The following is a 15,441-nucleotide window of genomic DNA, read 5'->3' on the forward strand; positions in this document are numbered from 1 at the left end:
TGGAATCTTACAGTGCTCTCCGGCTTTCCCCCTCGCAGACTACCCTTTGGAGTGCAGAAAGGGAAGAGGTGGGGGGACCCCACTAGGGAGAGCTCCATTTGCTTCTTTCAGGCTTGTGAAAACAGCAGGAGTCCTGAGACCCTGCACGTGAAAAGCAGTGGTGGGAGTCTGTTTTTAGAGGCAGGGACATGCGACCCCATCCTCTGGTTCTTTACTGTAGTTTTCCAGATGGCATTTTGCTTCTAATTTTATTGTCTTGGATGTTAATTTAATCTGCATTTGCTTAAATAAATTTCACTATTGATCCCTGTCACACAGTTTTATAAATGATGAGGAGAAGTTACATATGTTCCAGGCTGACCTTCCTTAAAACCACTGACTCAGAGGTGATATTAGCCCACCCTGTCACCAGAGTCAGGAGCATTTATTTCTAGCTGAGGTTTCTCAGTATGCTCTTACTTTCTATGTTCATATCCTTTATTCAAAAGAGTTGCACTAAGTTATCAAGTAAGAAACAGGATTTGGGACAATTGCTGATGAAAAATCATACATCAAACTCAGTATTTCCAATTCCTTCACTGTTAAGGAAATAAAAATAAGTAGAAGATACAAAAAATAAGTTCATGGAGCACTCTTCTTGAACACACATAGGTAGCTTGTTTTAAACAAATGAATAATGTATTGGGAAGAACAGAGTAATGCTCTGCTTGTGAAAAGTTTATAGAAACATCTTATTAAAACTTTGTCAAGGGGTGCTTGGTGGCTCAGTGGGTTAAAGCCTCTGCCTTCGGCTCAGATCATGATCCAGGGTCCTGGGATCAATCCTTGCATCGGGCTCTCTGCTCAGCAGGAAGCCTGCATCCCCCTCTCTCTCTGCCTACTTGTGATCTCTGTCTGTCAAATAAATAAATAAATAAATAAATAAATCTTAAAAAAAAAAACCACTTTGTCAATTAAAACAATGTTTTGGGGGTGCCTGGGTGGCTCAGTTGATTGGGCATCTGCCTTCAGCCCAGGTAATGATCCCACGGTCCTGGGATGGAGTCCCATATAGGGCTCCTTACTCAGCAGGGAGCCTGCTTCTCCCCCTCTTCCTTTGCTGCTGCCTCTGCTGTGCTCTCTCCCTCTTTCTGTCAAATAAATAAATGGAATCTTAAAAACAAAACAGTGCTTTAAAATTTAAACATTTTCTATAGGTGCACATAAATATAGAGAAGACCCATTGATCTTTGTTGAAATTTTTTATAATCTCTAGCTAACAGTTTTTAGTACTACGGACTTTTCTTTCCTCCTGTGTTTTAAAAATAAATCACATCTGTTACAGCCAGTATTTTTTATGTTATAAAATCCGTTGTGTATCCATGTGCTTTGGGTAATCCAGCTTAAAATCACTGTGTAATGCATATACTGGGAAATTATTTTGTTATAGTCAGTATGCCTCTCTGTTAAAATAACACCATGTTTCCTGACTGTGGAATTAGACTGAATAGTTGGGGTAATTGCAGTGCAGGGTAACAGCGGACTCCATCTCAGCCTTGGGACTTTCTTTGGATAGTGGATTCCACACCCCTGGAGGTCCCAAGCCAGGGCTGCAATGGGCTGACCAGCAGAGATGCAGTTGTATAGATCTAAGTATTGTATGGCTGTTGACTAGCTCACCTTTAAAATGCTTTTTAATCTTGAGAGCTGTAGGGTCTGTAGAGTCTTCTTTTTTAGAAAGACACCGTTGAGGCCTAGCCGAGCTTATACTAAGTTGGATGTGTGTAACCCACTGAGCAGGCAAGTGTTAAGAGCTCTCACTCCTTCCCGTCCTACTTTCAGCTCTGGGAGGGCAGTATGTTCTGTTAACTGGACAACTGACCATCTGTGACCATGTTTAGCAAGAGCATCTGGCGGTAGCTGCCTGTTTAACAGAGAGTGATGTGTGCCGAGGGCAGTAGGTTAAGGGAACCCTATCTGTGTCTTGCATGGTGAATACTTTCTTTCACAGAGCTTTTGTACATTAAAGATGCTCTAACTAGAACTAGATTCACTAAGTAGGCTTGGAAATGTAATTTAAATGCTTCTGTTTGCTAATTCAGTGTCAATTTCAGTAGCAAACTGATGTCTCAAAATTTCATTTTCATACTAATCCCTTCTCTGATGCCCTAATACACTACCTTTTGTTACTTCTGCTGATTAAGTTTTCAACTAAAAAGTATGTTATTGGGACACATTCTCCTTGGTAACATACAGTTCTTTGTTTCTAAAAGAAAGAAATGAATTTGTGTATTTCAATTCATTTAACAAGAATTAACAAATTATTTTTCTAAATAAGGCGTTGTGGTACTAAATGAAAAGATTTAACAGATGTGACCTCTGCTCAAAACAAGAAAAATTAAAACAAAAGACACTAACTTGATTTACTTTCCTCCCAAAGTTCTGATTAACTAAATTTAATTGTACTTAGTAATTAAAGTTGTTTGACAGCATTTTACACTAAACCCTCAATGCTCAGTTCAGAGATGTAGAATGTTTTGTTTTTAAAATGGCTGAAAAGATTATTTTGTCCTTATTAGTGTAATAGAAATAATGGTAGAGTAGTAGAGGTATTTTGATGTTGCTGGTTTGTTCTAGTTTAATGATTTTTAAATACACAGTTTGCTTTTAATTAGAAATGGTTTGGTGGTTGGGAAAAAAGCATTTGGCTTGTGATTAAATGTTTATGTGATTTGTTCTAAATTGTGGGTTTTTTTGAGGTTTTCTTTAAGATTTGCATCTTTGTTGTGATGGTTTTCATTCAGTTTTCCTCCCCTTAACACTTCTCATGTTTACCTTTTTAAGCAGAATTTTAAAACATTCATTAAGTTTATCACACAAAAAATAGAAGCAAGATTAATAGCATACTTGTATTGCCTAATAACAGATTGAAATAATTTGTTGATTTTTTAAAAAATTTATTTGACAGACAGAGATCACAAGTAGGCAGAGAGAGAGGAGGATGCAGGCTTCCTGCTGAGCAGAGAACCCAATGTGGGGCTCAATCCCCGGACCCTGGGATCATGAAAAAAAAAGCAGAGGCTTTAACCCACTGAGCCACCCAGGCACCCCAATAATTTGCTTTTTTGTCTGTTTATTTCAGAAATTGGCTTCAAATTCTGAAGTTAGTTTCTAATTGCAAAGAGAACTATTTTCATAAGCTGTCAGAAACGTCTTAATTTTTCAGTATTTATATAATAAAGGGGAAAGGGGAGATTATTTAGATGGTCCTGTTGTTAGTTTAGTGTTTGGGACACTGATAATTTTTAGCTTCTATTTTGCGAAGAATGTGTACTATTAACATTTCACAGCAAGCTTGATTAGTGAGCATGAGATTCAGTACCAATTACAAAGATCCAAAATATTTAAAGTCAGTAATGTTCCTGGATTCCTTGCACACCTTCAAAACTTACCGATCTAGGGTGCCTGGGTGGCTCAGTGGGTTAAAGCCTCTGCTTTCGGCTCAGGTCATGATCCCAGGGTGCTGGGATCGAGCCCTGCATCGGGCTCTCTGCTCAGCAGGGAGCCTGCTTCTTCCTCTCTCTCTGCCTGCCTCTCTGCCTACTTGTGATCTCTGTCTGTCAAATAAATAAATAAAATCTTTAAAACAAAACAAAACAAAACTTACCGATCTTTTTTTGAGAAATCCAAAATGGAATTCTCCTAACTGGGGAGAATAGGAGGCCCAAAAAACCCCCAAAACAAAAACAAAACAATCCCTGAGTGACAAGTAGTTTTAGAGTCCCTTAGCCAGTTTGTATGGAAACATGGTAAAATTAAGTCAGATTTCTGGGTGTTATCCTTTACCATAACAGAATAGGATTCGGTTGATCTGAGCAAAGAAAATCAAGAGGTACCACTGGTGAGCCAAACCCATGTAGCTGGAGGGAGTTGTAATCTTTCCTTTAGTCAAGACAGGACAAGATTTTGTGGCATAAAAGAGACTACTTTTATCAGAGAGGGTTCATTGTGAACCTCACTATAATAGTGATTTTGTTTTGAAGAGAACTAGCATCACTCAGTTTATGAAATATGGAAGTCACGTTTTAAAGCAGGCCAAAGTCTTTTCAGAGACTGTGTTCCCTCCTTCCTCTCACACAAGGAAGCCTTAGAGAACACTCAGAAAAATCTTTGGAAACATGCTACAGGTGAAAATCCTTGTATTGTGGCTGTTTTGCAATTTTCTTGCTGCACCCCTTAAGACAGAATAAAAAACTACACCATATTTTATAAACAAATCTTCCCAATTGTGTATAGTTTCCAGTATATCTTAGCATACTGACTTTTAGCCTAAAAATTCCTTTCAAATAATTTGGTGGCTTGATGTCAACTACCATCTCAAATATCATTACGGATGCCAGGATTCTTCTGTTTTCTAAAGTAACATATAATCAACGTAGGCATCATGAAGCACTCTGCCCAGATTAGTGTTGACTTCACAAAGTAGCATTGGTTTCTGTGAGATCAGTTTGCATTTGTTTGTTAACAGATCATTTTTAGGGATTGGTGTAGAAATTCCTGGACATTATTGCTGTCATTTACCACAGGCAAGATCACTGGGGACATACCTCAGATTTTTGCCTCTTCAGTTCTTCCTATGCTTTATCACTGTTAAATTCCACTTTTAGTAGAAATAGTTCCTCTGAACAGTGTCTGATGGCACTCTCCCTTTCCTTCCTTTCGAAGAATTACAAAATAAATTCATTTAACTCATGTGAATAATTTTGGAAACCACTTACCCTGTAGGCCAGAAAACTGACTGACAATGTGGGACTGCAAATTATAACAAGGGAAACATTGTAAAAATATTGTATTTTACTTATTTCTCTATTAATTATATTTTAAGTTACTCTTTCTTGTTTAATCTATTATCTAGCCAAAATACGTTGAAACTTCAATGCAGATTTTAAGAAATACTCAACTATTTTTTCTTAATTTCCTAGGAGAGCAAAAACTTAAATATTTCTGCAGTATCTGAACATACCACATATGATAGCTATTTAGCTCAAACTTTAGAATCTTAATACTTGAAAAATTTAAAAACCAATACCTCAAAAGAAACAGAGCATCCATTTCTTTAAAAATCGTGTTACTAAAAAAAAAAAAATACTGTTATATTAAGACAGTAACAAAGGAAAGATTTTCATTTGACAGTTTGCAGCTACCTCCATTTAAAGACAAAATATTTATAGACTTGTGAAACTGTATGAACTATACAAAAATTACAGTGCTGTCATCTGGTGATCTTTCCTTAAATTCTCTCTCTTGAATGAAAGGTTATGTGCCATTCTAAAATATTTGTGATACTCCCTGGACGAAATTGGATATATGTCTCTTTCCATTTGGAAAAATCTTCCCCAGCTTTTAAGTTTCAGCCCTGTGGGAATCCTCTTGTGATCTCAGATGGTGTCAGTCATTCCCATGGTACATCATTTTTAATGCCCTATTATAGGAGGTACTTGGCACTGACAGCTAAAAGAAAAATAGCCATGAAGTAAATTTCATGTCTGTTGCCTGACATTAGCTCTATAACTTATTAGCAAATTAAATCCTGGTTATTTGCCTAATCTTTTTAGGTAGCGGTGATAATAATAATAGCTATTTTAGAATATTAGGAAGTTTAAATGAAATAATGTACATAAAAGGTAACACAGTTCCTAGAAAACTGCACTGTAAGTCCTCAAGAAATGTTAGCTGTTGTAATTGTTTTTAAAATTGTTCTCCTCCTAGGATAGAGCCTGGAAATCTATATTTAAAATTTTTTTTCATGTGATTTACTGTGATCAGTAGATTTGGAAACCAGTGCTCCTTGAACTTTAGTATCTACACCCAGGGATCTTGTTAAAAATGCAGATACTAATTTAATAGGTTTGAGTGGGGCCTAATAATCTTTGCATTCCTACCCACTTGGAGAAGCAACATCTATACCAGGGGTAGGCAGACTTTTTCTGCAATGGGATGGATAGTAAATATTTTAAGCTTTGTGGGTGTTAGAGACTGAGTATTCATGTCCTCATGAAAGTCATATGTTGAGGCCCTCATCCCTAATGTGACTGGATATGGAAAGACGGCTTTGGAGTAGGGGATAACTGTTAAGTGAGGTCATAAGGGTGGGGCCCTAATGTGATAGGTGCCCTTATAAGAAGAGGAGGAGACAGCAGAGCTCTCTCTACCATGTGTGCAGGGACTCAGTGAGAAGCTGGTTGTCCACAAGTCAGGAAGAGAGCTCTCCTCAGAAACTGAACACTTCCATGACCTGATCTTGGAATTCCCAGTCTCCAGAAGCAAGAAATTAACTTCTGTGGCTTAAGCCATCTGGTCTGTGGTATTTTGCTATGGTAGCCCCAGCAGACTTATATAGTGGGCTGGAAGATATACCATGTCCTGCCACTGTAACACAAAGGCAGCCAGAGCAAAATGCATGGATGTGGTTATGTTCCAATAAAACTTTATCTGTGGACACTGAAATTTGAGTTTCATATATTTTAGATGTGTCACAAAATACTATTATTTAAAATTATTTTCTGACCACTTCAAAATGTAAAAACTATTTTTAGCTAGCAGGCTGACCCAAAGGCAGTGGACCATATTACTATATGTTGGCAATTCCAGGTGTAGACTCTAGTTACAGTCTTTGTTTTGAAGTCTATTTTGGGGGGTGCCTTGGTGGCTCACTTGGTTAAGCATCTCCCATTGATGCAGGTCATGATCCCATGGTCCTGGGGTTAGGCTCCCTGCCCAGTGGGGGCCTGCTTCTCCCTCTCCCTCTGCAGCTCCCCCTTGTGTGCTTGCACTCTCTGTCAATAAATAAAGTCTTTAAAAGAAATAAAGTATATTTTGTCTGATACAAGTATTGCTACTCCAGCTTTCTTTTGACTTCCGTTTGCATCGTAGGTGTTTCTCTATCCCCTCACTTTCAGTCTGCAGTTATCTTTAGGTAGTGTTTTTTGTCTCTTGCCAGGTGTAGACTCTGGTGTTGTTGCTCTTGAAAATGTGGTCCCAGGATCAGCAGCAAAATCTAGAAGTTTTGGGTTTCCCTTGTCCCCTCTCCTGCCAGATCTTCTGAATCAGAATCTCTGTTTTAACAGGATTATTACGTGATTGTACGCACACTGAAGCTTGGGAAACACTGGTCTGGATGACTTGGTATATATTTTTCTAAATAGCCAATATTCTTTATAAGTTAATAGATTTTTAGGGTTAGTTTGTTACTCTTGTTGGAAATCTTTCAGAATTTGTTTTTGTGCTTTCTGAGTTCCTATATAGCTGACTCTCCTGATTGTCAGGCCAATTAGAGTTTTTAATTATTGTCGCTACTAAGCCCTCCCTTAAGTCTACTTTCACTGCACTTTTTATTGCATACTTTGTTTCAAGTCTCTCTCCCCATACTCGTCAGCTTTCACAGGGCAAGAAACATGGCCTTTCATGGGTATCGTCCTTTAATCGATGCATTTTTTTTCCCCAGACATCCAGGAAGTGGATGAATCCCAGGCTCTCAGGTATAATCTTCCAGTTGAGGCCCTTCCTCCCTGTGTTTTGTCTGTCACTCAGTGCTCATTGACAAAGTCGTTCTTTCATTCTTAGATACTTACAAAGCTTACTGTATGGCAGTCCCTAGTTCAGGGACTGCCATATTTAATGTAAACATGGTCATAGCATTTGTGTCTAGGAGGAAAACCAACAAATAAGCAGCTAAAATACCAGGCGACAAACTCTTTGAGAACATTTGGCAGGTCCTTCTGACCTATTTCAGGGCTGGCATGGGGGTGGCTTCCAGGAAGAAGTTACATTTAGGTTGAGATTTAAGGGTGAGTAGGATTAGTCAGGCAATGAGGCAGGGGCAAGTACAGGTTAGGTGGGACCTAAGAAAATAATATATAATAACATAAAAATAATGTAAAAGTATATTAAATAATGTAAAAGTATATTATCGATATGGGGCTTTGGACTTACCCTGCAGGTATAGGCTCCATACAAGTGAAGGGTTCTGAAAATTAAAAAGTTCTCACAACTTCGTGGTAAATCTGCCCTGAGAAGAGGGAGGGGCAGAAGCCAGGAGATACTCAGGACTGGTAAAATTCACGTGGGACGCCCAGGAGGTGTGGAGACCAGGCTCTGGAGGAGATGAAGGTTGCTGTCTGACGACAGTGTGCCACAGCCACCTGGGAGACTGCCTGAGGGAATTTGGGCTTTTATCTTAAGGGCGCATGAAGCCGTTGAATCATTTTAAGCAAGCTAGTGACCCAATTAGATTTGTTTAGAAGTATCTTTCTGTTGTAGTGTGTAAACTATAATGTGAAGAAGTAAGACATGAAGCAGCTCAGAATTGCCTACTGCCTGAAAGAGGTTTTTGTGAGTTTTCTTTTCCGCTTCCTTTCTGATTCAGAGATAAGCCTGTATTCCGTGTTTGCTATGGTCCTGTTGCACGTGGCAATTTTCATGCACACAAATGATAAAGATTTCTTCAGAGAACAGCATATTCTGCTGCTTTTAATCAATTTATACTTTTGGGAACTACAGTCACTGTGTAACATATCTATATATACATATACGCCTCCACCAAAACAGTAAATTTGGAAATTTCTTTGTGCTGACTCTCTTCAGAAATCAAAGTGTTAAGGTAATATTGTTCCTATATCTAAAAAAACAAACCCTACTGTTTTATAAAGGGAAAGATTGTTGGATCTTTGGTTTATGGTTGTCTTAAAGTCAGCTCCGTAACTGTGTTAAAGTGTTTTAATTCTTCCCTCCCTTTTCTTGAGTCAGCTCTCAAGAGGCATGTAGTCACAAATCTAATGGTGTATTCTGTGCCCCTGAGAATGCCTAATTACTCTTGATTTGGTACATTTCGTTTTAGGCAACTGTGATTGCCAAGTTAATTAAATTTCATGTTTTTAAATGAACAAGGAAGTAAAGGAAATATAGCTATGGATTCCATAAGCCTGTAATATAAACTGTTCTTTGAAGCCACAGCGTAAATCCAGGAGCATTTATAAGTCACTCAAAAGAAGAATATTTTGAATCCACTCAGCTGCTACCATTGAGCTTGAGGATAGGCTTTTAGAGCTACAATACTGTTTACAAAGCCCTCGTTAACACTATGTGAATACAGTGAGTACAGTGTCTTATGGAACTCAATAGATTTCAGATAAAGAGACTTCTATGCTTTCTTGGTGGTTCTTTTGGGCCCCTCCTAGAAGGCTTGTGACACAGAAGCTCAGTGGCCTTGCAAATCAGGAGATGAACTCAATTTAGAAGTTGCTGATAATGGGCTGCAGTTACCATTAAACTAATATAAATTAATTACCAGTAAATCAGTCACAAAATTGAAATCATCCTCACAACATACAGCTTTGACTTGTGTGATTGATTTCTTCTGCTAACACCTTCTGAAGACCTTGCCTAGAAGATAGTGCTAAATAAAAATGCAAAATTTCTAATTTTAGGATTGATACAATATATATTTTTCTTAGAACTTAATGTAAATCTACCTGGTTTAATAACATGAGATTGCTATCTATACCAATGTAATTGCCATTTCTTGTTTCATAAAATTTTCACATTAAAGTTTACCTAGCCTAATTATGGATGTTAACTTAAGTTTATTTTCTATTATTGTTAAAATTTAAAAATTAGTATATATTGATTGAAAGCACATACTGTGTCCCAGGTCCTGTATTGGGGACAAGGAATACGGACATGAGATGGCATGTCTGCTTCCAGAGTATTTAAGCTCAGCATGAAGGACCTATTAGTCTCCATAGGAAAATGTCCTAATAGACAATATTGAGGTATAGTCAGTGTTCTAGAAACACAAAGGATAAATGGCCAATTTTTACTGCATGATGGAGAATGGTTTACCTAGGAGAGAATGGAGGAAAGTCACTGTAATAATAGGAAGTTACAAGGTACAAAATAGAAGATTGAAGAAGTAGCCTCAGTGGTATATAATGGCTAAAACGTGAGTCGCATGAGTAGGAGTTTAGAGACTGAAGCTGTAGAGTTAAATAGAGCCATGTTTTAAGAGCCCTGTGGACCTTAATAATTGATTTGGTGTTTGTCCTGCAATACAGTAATGAGGGGCCATCAAAAGTTTTTTTTTTAATATTTTATTTCTTTATTTGAAAGAGAGAGAGAGATCACAAGTAGGCAGAGAGGCAGTCAGAGAGAGGGGGAAGCAGGCTCCCTGCTGAGCAAAGAGCCCGATGCAGGGCTGGATCCCAGGACCCTGAGATCATGACCTGAGCGAAAGGCAGAGGCTTTAACCCGCTGAGCCACCCAGGCGCCCCAAAAGTTTTTAACTGAGAGTATAACATGGTTTGTTTTAGAAAGATAAAGTAATGACAAGGTCTAGGATAGGTTTAGAAAATGCAGTGAGTATGGGCCGGGGAGGGAGTTACTGAAGACAGGAAATCAAGACGATGGTTGTTGAAGTAATCTAAGAGGATGAGGGTGTGAGCTAAGATGGTAATTTATTGGTGAGAAGGAAGGTACAAAGTTGTTTGGGACTCACAACAGTCATGGGGCACCTGGGTGCCTCAGTCGCTTAAGCATCCAACTCTGAATCTCAGCTCAATCAGGACTTCACTGATTACATATGGCCTGATGGGAGGCCTTCAGATATAAGTACCGGGGTCACACCTAAGGGATCTATGAAAAGATGCTCTCAACATTCTTAGCCATTAGAGAAATGCAAATTTAAAATTTTAAACTACAATAGGCTACCACTACCTGCCTATCAGAATGACTGGAAATTTTTATTTATTTATTTTTTAAGATTTTATTTGTTTGTTAGAGACAGAGAGAGAGAGAGATCACAGGCAGAGGGGAACAGGAGAGGGAGAAGCACACTTCCTGCCGAGCAGGGAGCCCCATGAGGGACTAGATTCCAGGACCCCGGGATCATGACCTGAGCCAAAGGCAGACACTTAACTGATGGAGCCACCCAGATGCCCGACTGAAAACTTTTAAATGAAGAACACTGGGAAACCCGTGCATTACCGTAGGAATGCAGAATGGTCCAGCCACTCTGAAAAACAGTTCAGTGCTTTTGCTTGTTTTTTAAACTTAAACATGCCTGTACCATATGACCCGGCAGTCCCATCCCAGGTATTTACTCTAGAAAAATGAAAACTTATGTCCACACAAGAACCTATAACACAAATGTATGGCTCTGTTCCACCCCACATACTGGAAGCCGTGAATGTCCTTCAGTGGGTGAATGGATAAACAACCTGCAGTGTATTTGTGTGGCAGAAACTCTCTCAGCAATGAAGAGTGATGGACTGTTTGCTGTTTGCAACGATTTGTAAGCGGATCTCGGTGGCATTACATGGAGTGAAAGAGGCTAGTCTCAAAGGTTATATTCTGTATCATTTCCCTGATACGACATTCTTGGAAAGTCAGAACTAGATTAGTGATTGCTGTGGATTAGGGGTGGGGGCTTAAACTTTGTTACAAAGGGAAGCACAGAAGGGTTTCTTGCTGTGATGGAATTCTTCTGTATCCTGATTGTGGTGGTAGTGGACAAATCTGTACATGTGTTAAATAAAACTGTATACCCAAAAGGTCCACTTAAGTGTATCTAAATTTAGAAAGTAAAATAGAAGACTGGGTTTTGAGCTAAATTGCCAGGATTTGTTTTCTGGGTTTTTTTGTTGTTGTTGTTGTTCTTTTGTTTTGTTTTTAATTAACCTATAATGTATTATTTGCTTCAGGGGTATAGGTCTGTGATTCATTAGTCTTACACATTTCACAGCACTCACCGTAGCACATACCCTCCCCAATGCCCATCACCCAGCCACCCCATCTCTCTTACCCCACTCCCCTCCAGCAGCCCTGAGTTTGTTCATGAGATTAAGAGTCTCTTATGGTTTGTCTCCCTCTCTGGTTTTTTCTTGTTTCATTTTTTCCTCTCTTTCCCTATGACCCTCTGCCTTGTTTCTCAAATTCCTCATATCAGTGAGATCATATGATAATTGTCTTTATCTGATTGACCTATTTCGATTAGCATATTACCCTCTAGTCCCATCCATGTAGTTGCAAATGACAAGATTTCAATTTTTGATGGCTGCATAATATTCCATTGTGTATATATGTACACATCTTCTTTATCCATTCATCTGTTGATGGACATCTAGGATATTTCCATAATTTGGCTATTGTGGACATTGTTGCTATAAACATTAGTGTGGACATTGCTACTATAAACATTAGGGTGCACGTGCCCCTTCGGATCCCTACATTTGTATCTATGGGGTAAATGTCCAGTAGTGCAATTGCTGCATTGTAGGGTAGCTCTATCTTCAACTTCCTGAGGAAACTCCATGCTGTTTTCCAGAGTGGCTGCAACAGCTTACATTCCCAAGTGGCCAGGATTTGAATCCTAGCTCCCTACCCACTAGTGTCAAGTCACTCTATTTTCATGATCCTCACCTTGCTGTAAATGTCTAGGATGTTAAGGATGATGATGATGATGGTGATTTAAGTGGGCTCCACACCAGCTTAGGGCCCAATGCAGGGCCTAAACTCATGATGCTGAGATCAAGACCTGATCTGAGATCAAGAGCCAGACTCTTAACCCCCTGAGCCACCCAGGCTCCTCCGGGTTTTTGAGGATTAAATGTACTAGTGCATGTGGAACCCTCAGCACACTGTATAGTACAAAGTAAGTGCTCGGGAACTAGTTACTCTTTATAAATATGATTACAGAGAAGAAGTTGGAATGATTCCCAAGAGCTCAGGATGGACGGTACTTTAATTGGAGTAGGACTTTCAGGAGCAAAATCAGGTTTGGAGAGTGGCAAATACTGAGTTGAGTTTTGATCATGTTGGGTTGAAAAGATCGGTGTCCTAGAGGAGATGTCTGTAACATCTTAATATATTTAGAGTTCAGAAGATCCAAAATGGTGAGTTTGTGTGCAGCTGGGAGTTAGGTCTGCATACTGAGGCAGCCCTACTCCGAGAGACCTGGCATCTCTCTGGCTTAGCTGCCTTGAAAGAAACTGATGAAAAACTTGAGCAGGAGAAACCTCTGTCAGCATAACTGTAAAACAAAGGACATTAGGTCATTTTCAGGGAGGTGAGACACATCCAACAAATCCCACTGAAATTCCTCTTACTCTGTGAAACGTTGAACAGTCTCATTTTCTGTGTTAATCACTGTCAGTCCAGTCTTTTTTATTTTTTTTAAATTATCTTCCTAGCCCTCAGGAAACTGAAATTCTTTCTATGGTTTCCATATAGATAAGGTCATACATAATCTCAATTTGGTGCAATTTTGAACATTTATTAGTTTTTTTTCTGGCCACACAAATACAGAGGAATTCTAAATAAGGAAGCAAAGAAGATCCAGTGAATCATTACTGCTATGTTATAGGAGAAATACAGTTGGCAAATTCCAAACCGAATCTTGTAACAAATTACAGAAGCTATTTTACACTGCAATAGCAATACTATCATAATTTGCATTTTTGCCTCTTAACTTCAGAGGATTGTGAACAGCTTTAAAATGACAATATCTCCTGAAAGAATAAATACCTTATATTCTTCTGCTGTATATTGTACTGCATCAGAATTTTATTAATGGCATCCTGTGGGATGTTATACCTAATAATTCTGTTTCTCTTTTTAAGGAAAATCATTTGGAGAGACAGAAGGAAGGGAGAAATAAATGCTTGTATTTTGTTACATTTTTTTTTTACCATCTTAAAAAACATGAGCTTCAACTTTCCGTATCAAACACCAAAATATAATTTAGAAAAGAATTTTGATGGTTTCTCCTGGGCTTTTATATTCTTAGTCTTGAATAGTCATCACCTTTGAAAATGCTCTAAAACATGGAAAGCTCTGTGAGAAACATTTGTCTTGTTATTAAATGCAGTGTAATTTGTGAACAAAAACGATGCACAGCTACCACTTTTTTTTTTTTTTTTTACAGATAAAGCCAAGTTGTTTTTTTCCCCCCCAGGAACTAAATGGATGCATTTGCCTAAATGGTCATCACTTTTGGAGGCTTGAAGTTGTTTTACAGCTTTCGCAGCTGTGGGACAAGTTTTCTAGCAGACAATGGAGGTGGGGAGGGGAGTTCAGTTGCATCTGGTTTCTCTTTGTAGAATGCCTGAAAAGTTGATATTTAGTGGTTTCTTGAGAAGGCAGTTTATCTGTAGAAGAGGAACGTTTTTAGTACCTAAATTAGTTTGCTCTGATTGATATGCATTCGTTTTGTTCTCCTGCTTAAAAAAAAAAGAAGGAAGGGAAAGAAAAGAGGAAAGAAAATCATCTACCCTAAAACTACATAGCACAGATAACCCTCTGACCTATGGTGCTGGGTAAAGATTTAGAGTACTTGTGGAGCCTCATTCACATGCCTGACTGAAAAGAGCCCTAAATAAAGTATTAGGCCCCTGTGGAGATGGAGAAAATAAGCAGGATAAGGAAGTTACATTATTTTAAGTAGCGGTGTGTTGCTTTATTTTTACTAGTCCATAAAGTGAAATACCAATTGTGATGTGTTTCCAGTTTTGAGTCTGATGTCACTTAAGTTTGGGGTTTAATGTTAGAATAGTTTGAGTCAGGGATGCCCTGGGCAGAGCATCCTTCTCGGTCTCTTTTGCCACCAGCAAATATCCCTACCTGCTGACCCTCTCAAATTAAATTTCCATTTGAAATATTTTTCCTTTAAGGAAAGCAAACAACAGAAAACTTAAAAAAAAAAAAAAAGTACTATCAAAATATGGGTGAGGATGAGAATTCCCAGTTGTGTAGCTCTTCATATGTTAAGAAGTTAAGTTTTTCTTCAGCTATAAAAAATAAAAAGTATTATTCCCACTGTTTGTCTCCAGAAAAAGTGTTTTGATTGGTTCCAAATGATACTTCAAATTAAGATATTTGGAGAAACTTTAATCATTTATATCTGATGACGCTGACATCTGTTTCATGGCTTTTAACTAAAAGGTTTATATTGAACATTTAACTTAATGTATCTTTCTTCTAAAATATCCCGTTGTCCTCTATAGCACTTTATATTTATATTTTGAAGCTTATGTATTAAACTGATTTTATGGTTTTATTTCCTATTTCTTTTCTAGATGTGCTAATAAAACCCCATTAAAATGGTGACACATAAAAGCAGTATTTCCTTGGTCTTAGGAAGATACTCCTAGCCATCGATCAGCTCTTGATTGTTTTATAGACCAGAGCTTTCAAATGGTGCTTTTTGAATGATGGAAAAACTTCAGTAAGCTTTTCATTCTCCTCTTTTTAAGAATCTGTAAAGATGGCAAAAGGACATGAATTACGAACAGTTTTCCTTATAGAAGGAAAAACTCGTGGAGAAAATTAAATCAATACTGTCCATTAATCATACTGCTTGTCAGCCCTCAGACTACTCTGGAAGTTTCTGGTGAATGTAAAGAGTCCTTA

At 38.2% G+C, this 15,441-nt stretch overlaps 1 protein-coding gene across 1 annotated transcript in view; it reads left to right on the forward strand.

The window, feature by feature from the left end:
* Nucleotides 1-15,441, forward strand: part of PRTG (protogenin) — a 113,053-nt gene that overhangs the window by 66,955 nt on the left and 30,657 nt on the right. The window lies entirely within an intron of this gene.

The sequence above is a fragment of the Lontra canadensis genome, unplaced genomic scaffold (genome assembly GCF_010015895.1).
Source record: "Lontra canadensis isolate GAN:19392208 unplaced genomic scaffold, GSC_riverotter_1.0 scaffold28, whole genome shotgun sequence".
Classification (NCBI taxonomy): domain Eukaryota; kingdom Metazoa; phylum Chordata; class Mammalia; order Carnivora; family Mustelidae; genus Lontra; species Lontra canadensis.